The sequence below is a fragment of the Dendrobates tinctorius genome, unplaced genomic scaffold, assembly GCF_039654945.1.
Source record: "Dendrobates tinctorius isolate UK_male_01 unplaced genomic scaffold, ASM3965494v1 ptg000058l, whole genome shotgun sequence".
Lineage (NCBI taxonomy): Eukaryota > Metazoa > Chordata > Amphibia > Anura > Dendrobatidae > Dendrobates > Dendrobates tinctorius.
Genome location: NW_027361726.1, coordinates 1,985,562 through 1,995,281, shown reverse-complemented (window position 1 = coordinate 1,995,281; position 9,720 = coordinate 1,985,562).

The window sequence follows — 9,720 nt, the reverse complement described above, 5'->3', positions numbered from 1 at the left end:
TAAGTTAAGATCGCTGTCCCTTACTGGTGGTTAGACCGTTATTGGTAAGATAAGATCGCTGTCCCTTACTGGCAGTTGGACCATTATTGGTAAGATAAGATCGCTGTCCCTTACTGGTGGTTAGACCGTTATTGGTAAGATAAGATCGCTGTCCCTTACTGGCAGTGGGACCATTATTGGTAAGATAAGATCGCTGTCCCTTACTGGCAGTTGGACCGTTATTGATAAGATAAGATTGCTGTCTCTTACTGGCAGTTGGACCATTATTGGTAAGATAAGATTGCTGTCCCTTACTGGCAGTTGGACCATTATTAGTAAGACAAAATCACTGTCCTTTACTGGCAGTTGGACCATTATTGGTAAGTTAAGATCGCTGTCCCTTACTGGTGGTTAGACCGTTATTGGTAAGATAAGATCGCTGTCCCTTACTGGCAGTTGGACCGTTATTGGTAAGATAAGATCGCTGTCCCTTACTGGCAGTTGGACCGTTATTGATAAGATAAGATTGCTGTCTCATACTGGCAGTTGGACCATTATTGGTAAGATAAGATCGCTGTCCCTTACTGGTGGTTAGACCGTTATTGATAAGATAAGATTGCTGTCTCTTACTGGCAGTTGGACCATTATTGGTAAGATAAGATTGCTGTCCCTTACTGGCAGTTGGACCATTATTAGTAAGACAAAATCACTGTCCTTTACTGGCAGTTGGACCATTATTGGTAAGTTAAGATCGCTGTCCCTTACTGGTGGTTAGACCGTTATTGGTAAGATAAGATCGGTGTCCCTTACTGGCAGTTGGACCGTTATTGGTAAGATAAGATCGCTGTCCCTTACTGGCAGTTGGACCGTTATTGATAAGATAAGATTGCTGTCTCATACTGGCAGTTGGACCATTATTGGTTAGATAAGATTGCTGTCCCTTACTGGCAGTTGGACCATTATTGGTAAGATAAGATCGCTGTCTCTTACTGGCAGTTGGACCATTATTGGTAAGATAAGATCGCTGTCCCTTACTGGCGGTTGGACCGTTATTGGTAAGATAAGATAGCTGTCTCTTACTGGTGGTTAGACCATTATTGGTAAGACGAGATCGCTGTCTCTTACTGGCAGTGGGACCATTATTGGTAAGTTAGGATCGCTGTCTCTTACTGGAAGTTGGACCATTATTGGTAAGTTAAGATCGCTGTCCTTTACTGGCGGTTAGACCGTTATTGGTAAGATAAGATCGCTGTCTCTTAATGGTGGTTAGACCGTTATTGGTAAGATAAGATCGCTGTCCCTTACTGGCAGTTGGACCATTATTGGTAAGCTAAGATCGCTGTCCCTTACTGGTGGTTGGACCGTTATTGGTAAGATAAGATCGCTGTCCCTTACTGCAGTTGGACCATTATTGGTAAGATAAGATCGCTGCCCCTTACTGACGGTTGGACCGTTATTGGTAAGATAAGATAGCTGTCTCATACTGGCAGTTGGACCATTATTGGTTAGATAAGATTGCTGTCCCTTTCTGGCAGTTGGACCATTATTGGTAAGATAAGATCGCTGTCTCTTACTGGCAGTTGGACCATTATTGGTAAGATAAGATCGCTGTCCCTTACTGGCGGTTGGACCGTTATTGGTAAGATAAGATAGCTGTCTCTTACTAGTGGTTAGACCATTATTGGTAAGACGAGATCGCTGTCTCTTACTGGCAGTGGGACCATTATTGGTAAGTTAAGATCGCTGTCTCTTACTGGAAGTTGGACCATTATTGGTAAGTTAAGATCGCTGTCCTTTACTGGCGGTTAGACCGTTATTGGTAAGATAAGATCGCTGTCTCTTACTGGTGGTTAGACCGTTATTGGTAAGATAAGATCGCTGTCCCTTACTGGCAGTTGGACCATTATTGGTAAGCTAAGATCGCTGTCCATTACTGGTGGTTGGACCGTTATTGGTAAGATAAGATCGATGTCCCTTAATGGCGGTTAGACCATTATTGGTAAGACAAGATTGTTGTCTCATACTGGCAGTTGGACCATTATTGGTAAGATAAGATCGCTGCCCCTTACTGCCAGTTGGACCATTATTGGTAAGATAAGATTGCTGTCCCTTACTGGCAGTTGGACCATTATTGGTAAGATAAGATTGCTGTCCCTTACTGGCAGTTGGACCATTATTGGTAAGATAAGATCGCTGTCCCTTACTAGTGGTTAGACCATTATTGGTAAGACGAGATCGCTGTCCCTTACTGGTGGTTGGACCGTTATTGGTAAGATAAGATCGCTGTCCCTTACTGGCAGTTGGACCATTATTAGTAAGACAAAATCACTGTCCTTTACTGGCAGTTGGACCATTATTGGTAAGTTAAGATCGCTGTCCCTTACTGGTGGTTAGACCGTTATTGGCAAGATAAGATTGCTGTCTCATACTGGCAGTTGGACCATTATTGGTTAGATAAGATTGCTGTCCCTACTGGCAGTTGGACCATTATTGGTAAGATAAGATTGCTGTCCCTTACTGGCAGTTGGACCATTATTGGTAAGATAAGATCGCTGTCTCTTACTGGCAGTTGGACCATTATTGGTAAGTTAAGATCGCTGTCCCTTACTGGCGGTTTAGACCGTTATTGGTAAGATAAGATCGCTGTCCCTTACTGGCGGTTGGACCGTTATTGGTAAGATAAGATAGCTGTCTCTTACTGGTGGTTAGACCATTATTGGTAAGACGAGATCGCTGTCCCTTACTGGCAGTTGGACCATTATTGGTAAGATAAGATCGCTGTCCCTTACTAGTGGTTAGACCATTATTGGTAAGACAAGATCGCTGTCTCTTACTGGCAGTTGGACCATTATTGGTAAGTTAAGATCGCTGTCCCTTACTAGTGGTTAGACCATTATTGGTAAGACAAGATCGCTGTCTCTTACTGGCAGTGGGACCATTATTGGTAAGTTAAGATCGCTGTCTCTTACTGGAAGTTGGACCATTATTGGTAAGTTAAGATCGCTGTCCTTTACTGGCGGTTAGACCATTATTGGTAAGATAAGATCGCTGTCTCTTACTGGTGGTTAGACCGTTATTGGTAAGATAAGATCGCTGTCCCTTACTGGCAGTTGGACCATTATTGGTAAGCTAAGATCGCTGTCCCTTACTGGTGGTTGGACCGTTATTGGTAAGATAAGATCGCTGTCCCTTACTGCAGTTGGACCATTATTGGTAAGATAAGATCGCTGCCCCTTACTGACGGTTGGACCGTTATTGGTAAGATAAGATCGATGTCCCTTAATGGCAGTTAGACCATTATTGGTAAGACAAGATTGTTGTCTCATACTGGCAGTTGGACCATTATTGGTAAGATAAGATCGCTGCCCCTTACTGGCAGTTGGACCATTATTGGTAAGATAAGATTGCTGTCCCTTACTGGCAGTTGGACCATTATTGGTAAGATAAGATTGCTGTCCCTTACTGGCAGTTGGAACATTATTGGTAAGATAAGATCGCTGTCCCTTACTAGTGGTTAGACCATTATTGGTAAGCTAAAATCGCTGTCCCTTACTGGTGGTTGGACCGTTATTGGTAAGATAAGATCGCTGTCCCTTACTGGCAGTTGGACCATTATTAGTAAGACAAAATCACTGTCCTTTACTGGCAGTTGGACCATTATTGGTAAGTTAAGATCGCTGTCCCTTACTGGTGGTTAGACCGTTATTGGTAAGATAAGATCGTTGTCCCTTACTGGCAGTTGGACCGTTATTGGTACGATAAGATCGCTGTCCCTTACTGGCAGTTGGACCGTTATTGATAAGATAAGATTGCTGTCTCATACTGGCAGTTGGACCATTATTGGTTAGATAAGATTGCTGTCCCTTACTGGCAGTTGGACCATTATTGGTAAGATAAGATCGCTGTCTCTTACTGGCAGTTGGACCATTATTGGTAAGTTAAGATCGCTGTCCCTTACTGGCGGTTTAGACTGTTATTGGTAAGATAAGATCGCTGTCCCTTACTGGCGGTTGGACCGTTATTGGTAAGATAAGATAGCTGTCTCTTACTGGTGGTTAGACCATTATTGGTAAGACGAGATCGCTGTCCCTTACTGGCAGTTGGACCATTATTGGTAAGATAAGATTGCTGTCCCTTACTGGCAGTTGGACCATTATTGGTAAGATAAGATTGCTGTCCCTTACTGGCAGTTGGACCATTATTGGTAAGATAAGATCGCTGTCCCTTACTAGTGGTTAGACCATTATTGGTAAGACGAGATCGCTGTCTCTTACTGGCAGTGGGACCATTATTGGTAAGTTAAGATCGCTGTCTCTTACTGGCAGTTGGACTATTATTGGTAAGTTAAGATCACTGTCCTTTACTGGCGGTTAGACCGTTATTGGTAAGATAAGATCGCTGTCTCTTACTAGTGGTTAGACCGTTATTGGTAAGATAAGATCGCTGCCCCTTACTGGCAGTTGGACCATTATTGGTAAGTTAAAATCGCTTTCCCTTACTGGTGGTTGGACCGTTATTGGTAAGATAAGATCGCTGCCCCTTACTGGCAGTTGGACCATTATTGGTAAGATAAGATCGCTGTCCCTTACTAGTGGTTAGACCATTATTGGTAAGACGAGATCGCTGTCTCTTACTGGCAGTGGGACCATTATTGGTAAGTTAAGATCGCTGTCTCTTACTGGCAGTTGGACTATTATTGGTAAGTTAAGATCACTGTCCTTTACTGGCGGTTAGACCGTTATTGGTAAGATAAGATCGCTGTCTCTTACTAGTGGTTAGACCGTTATTGGTAAGATAAGATCGCTGCCCCTTACTGGCAGTTGGACCATTATTGGTAAGTTAAAATCGCTTTCCCTTACTGGTGGTTGGACCGTTATTGGTAAGATAAGATCGCTGTCCCTTACTGCAGTTGGACCATTATTGGTAAGATAAGATCGCTGCCCCTTACTGACGGTTGGACCATTATTGGTAAGACAAGATTGTTGTCTCATACTGGCAGTTGGACCGTTATTGGTAAGATAAGATCGCTGTCCCTTAATGGCGGTTAGACCATTATTTAGATGGCATTTGATGGCTCTTCATCACCTGGCAGCGTGGATACAGACCATAAACTTTCCAGTTGTTAATTATTAATGTGTGTGTGTATATATATATATATATATATATATATATATATGTGTGTGTCAGGCATGATTTCTCTTCATAGAAAAAAGGAAAGTCCAGCTCAAGGAATAAAATCCAGAATTTTCTTTATTTATTTAATTAAAATACAAGCATGGCTGCTATAGTCATCATGGTGGTTTTTACCCTGACATGGGATAGCCGCATAGAGAGTGCCGAGGAGGTCTGTAAGCGTTTCGAGCAGTATACGCTCTTAGACTCAGCCATGCTTGTATTTTAATGAAATAAATAAAGAAAATTCTGGATTTTATTCCTTGAGCTGGACTTTCCTTTTTTCTATGAAGCATTTCAAGACGTCCAAGTGGAGACGTGTCTTTGCTCGGATCTTGCTGCAGCATCAATGAGGGGTGAGCTGAACTAAATCTCCTTTTTCAATGATTTCTCTTCTACCTCTCTCCCCCACTGTGTGAGCTTTAGGACACTTAGTGATCACTCTCTCTAACTGCGCTTCCAGCGTTAGAGATTTGTGCACATTTGGTTTCTGACTTATAAGTATTATTATTCCCATACAGAACACAGGCACTATAGTCTGTATGTAATATTGAGAGCAGGTGCCTTTTTTTTTTTTTTTGCACATAAAAGCTGAAGTCACCCCCTGATTACTAGTCAGAGGAAGCTGCTATTGCTCTAGTGGCCAGTAGATGTCGCAGTCGGGGCAGGGTTGTCAGTGTCTGCACACAGCTGGCTGTCATTACTTGGGGACATTTGCAGAACATTATGTTGTCAGCACAGGACAGGAAGCTGCTCATGGATCCATAGGAGGAGGCGAGAACTGGCATTCCTACCATTTTAACTAGGAGCTTCTACAGGCCATGGTGCAATGAGATCCATCACTGCTGGAGGTTATTGGAGGAGTCAAGTGGTAGATTTTATATAAGAAAATTGGTAAAATATGAATTGCACCTTATCTGAGCCTTGATAAGCATTTGTAATAGTGATGAGTGAGCGTGCACACAAAGTGTTATCATGCTCAGGTGCTGAGTGTCTGCGGCGTGCTCGAATACTATGTGCGAGTCCCCGTGGCTGCATGTCTCGTGGCTATTTGACAGCCGCAACACATGCTAGGATTGCCTGTTTGTTAGATAGTCCCCGCCTGTGCTGTGTCTGTCGAAGATCTGCGAGACACACAGCCGCGGGGACTCGCACATAGTATCCGAGCACGCCGCAGACACTCAGCACCTGAGCATGATAACACCTTATCCCAGCATGGTCGCTCATCACTAATACACCTCCATTAGTGCATGGCTTCCTCCAGGGCGTGTACAGGGGCAGCTGCAGAGAGATCACATTCCCCATCAGCAGGATACTGGACTCTGTAAATGGTGTTATGCATTTACTCTCTAATTGATGCAAGGAAGGAAATCACTTGTAATGAAAGTTCCCAATGGACCAGTGAAGAAAACGCTAGTTAAAGTGTTACAGATGTGAAAATATATTGTGAATGAATGAATAATAATTGCTATTTTTATAGATGGAGATGACTATGGCCCAGCACGGTGGCTCAGTGGTTAGCACTGCAGCACTCTGTGGTCCTGGGTTCAAATCCCACCAAGGACAACGTCTGCAACGAGACTGTATGTTCTCCCCTAGTCTGCGTGGGTTTCCTCCAGGTTGGGAATGTAGGCTGTGAGCCCAATGGGGACTGTGACGATAGTGTCTGAAAAGCGCTGTGGAATTAATGGCGCTATATAAGTGAAGCATAATAAGTAAATTTTACTGTGCATGTCTACGTCTCTGTGAGATCAGAATGTAGTGGGGCTTCCCCAGCACTGAGGGGATTTGGGGCCCAGTTGTGACTGCTGGATAATAATCCAGTTCTCCCACTGATGACTTTGCGCCAGACTTACTAATCAGAAAAGGTGCTGTGGATCCCACAGAGAGGTAATGGTTCTGAGGACTCCGCTCCAGCAGCCACCGACACGACTGTGAAATTATATGCCCATCTCTATTGAATGTTGTCATGTGAGTGTATGAGATCTGCTAGGCTGAAATCACACAGGCAGTTTGTTTTTTTTAGCCATACTTATTTTCTGAAATACTCAGTGCTTCTGGTGTACGCCACACTTTTACTTACATCTGTCTGTGACTTCCCAGCTGTCATCAGACTTCTCTTGTCATATGCAGTGCTATCTTCACGGATTAACATCTTATGCATGAACTGTGTCTTACCAGATCCACATACTTATCTGAAATACTCTGTGCTGTTGGCTTGCTCTGTGACCTCCCAGGTGTATCTGTAAAAGGGTGAACTGTGATTACACCAGGAGAGCACTAGGACCCTGTGGTATTTGTCTGCTGCAGCTAAGAGCAGGTGCTGGGAGTGCCAGGGAGTCTGTGTGTGCTGAGGGGTGGGACCTAGTGTCTGCTGTCTAGAGCTGTAAGGGAAGCTTCCTGAAGGACAAGAGAGACTGCCCTGAGAGACACTGTGTGTGGAGCAGCTTGTGAGAAGCAAAGAGATTGAACGCTGTAAGAGACTGTGTACTGCAACCCTTCATCTTGGGAGCCTGAGACCTTGCTGTGGAACAAAGACTGAGCGTTCCTGAGAGCTGTGTGACTGTGGAGCTCTGTGGAGTCCCTGTTGTGATGAGCTGAGAAAAAATATTGGATAGACATTTTATACAGAAACAGGCGTATTGCTTCTAGGAGAATTTGTGAGGACTACAGGAGGAGAGACGGCATCTTGAGGCTACAGAACTATAAGTCCCCGGCATTTGGGCTCGGCATCGGCTGACAAGACAAGGAACCTTGTGTTGCTGCAACTGATTGGCGCTGAAGATTTGGGACTGGTTGCAGCCTATGCAATCTATATGCCTGAGAAGAGACTCACCTCAGGTTAAAGGTACTATAGTCATAGATACCAGGGAATCCCTAGTTAAAGGACCTTTGTATTATATTTATATGTATTGTTATTGTAGATCTGTGTAGGTTATACTCAGTGTGCCATTCCAGGGGGTCCCTTGATATCACTACATTTGATTTACACCTGTTCTCTGAGTACCTGAATTGACCTTTCTGATAGGTAAATTTATTTCAAATCCCTGTGTAATACACTTTACAAGGAACCTTGGATTGGCATAGTGATTTCAGCTCGGGCTGAGTGAGTGTACTGTATATAGATATTCAATCTGTTTCTTCCTTATTCTAAGTTCTATTTTATCTGCTGTTTGAGTAAAGACTCTTTTGGGATTTCTGCCTCAGTCTCGGTTTGTGCCCACTGGATCTTATTCGGACCTCCGGTCATTACATATCAATTCTGCCCATCATGACATTTCTCCTCCCCCATAATCATGATTCTCACTGATTTAATCACTGCCCCTACATGATCAATATGCTGATCTGAAATACTCTGTGCTGCTCAGGACCCTCATTTTATGCAGCTCCCGTTATGTGATCGCCGTTATATAATTTAGCTGAATCCACCATTGTCTATAGGACTTGTTTAGTGACAGTAGAGTTCAATATTGAAGCCTATGATGTGCACATTCTTACACATAGATGTGGTGGTGGTAAGGCTGGGTGGGCGCCTTTCCCCCAATACAAATGATGTATTTTTGCAAGGATCTGATGTTCAAGTCATGAGAAATCAGATCAGGATCCCATGTAGTTTTATGCGGTACCGGATCCCATGCAGCTACTGTATATGCAGCACTGGATCACATGTAGCTATATGCAGTACAGGATCACATGTAGCAATATGCAGTGCCGGATCACTTATATTATAGCTAGATACAGTACCAGATCGCTTAAAGCTATATACAGTACAGGATCACATATATCTATAAGCAGTACAGGATCATATATAGCTATATACAGTACAGGATCACACGTGGCTATATGCAGTATCGGATCACACATAGCTATATGCAGTACAGGATCACATGTAGCTAGATACAGTACCAGATCACTTATATTATAGCTAGATACAGTACTGGATACCATATAACTACATACAGTACAGGATCACATGTAGTTATATGCAGTACAGGATCACATGTAGCTATATGCAATACCAGATCACATACACAAACCAAAAGAACGAAATTGGAGCAAGAAAAAACCCATCAAGTATAAAAAGCAAATATACTCTTTATTAATCCACATAATTTACAAAAAATTTTTGCCAACAGTAAGGGCCTATAGAGGGAAAAAGACAAAAAATACTGCAGATATACACAGGAGTACACAGAAAAAAACTGCGACCAAAAATAAAAAATGTACATATCTCATTCATAGAAAAAACGGAGGGTAAGTCCTACATAATACATGTCTGCAACAGAGCATGCCAGTAAATAATATGCCAATGCATAATAATATCCAAATTATCGTGCCCAACTGTAACAATAAGAGTGCCGCTTACCCATGGTTATTTGTGTGTCTGTGTACCTCCCTGCAGACCCCTGACGCGCGTTTCGCGTTAGGTGCTTTCTCAAAAGGGGTACCTGTTGCATTGCATGTATTATGTAGGACTTACCCTCCATTTTTTCTATGCATGTGGGTTGCCCTCCCAGGGCCGTGGGGTACCCGGTACCGGGCCGGTGTCAGGGGAATGTGTCACAGCAG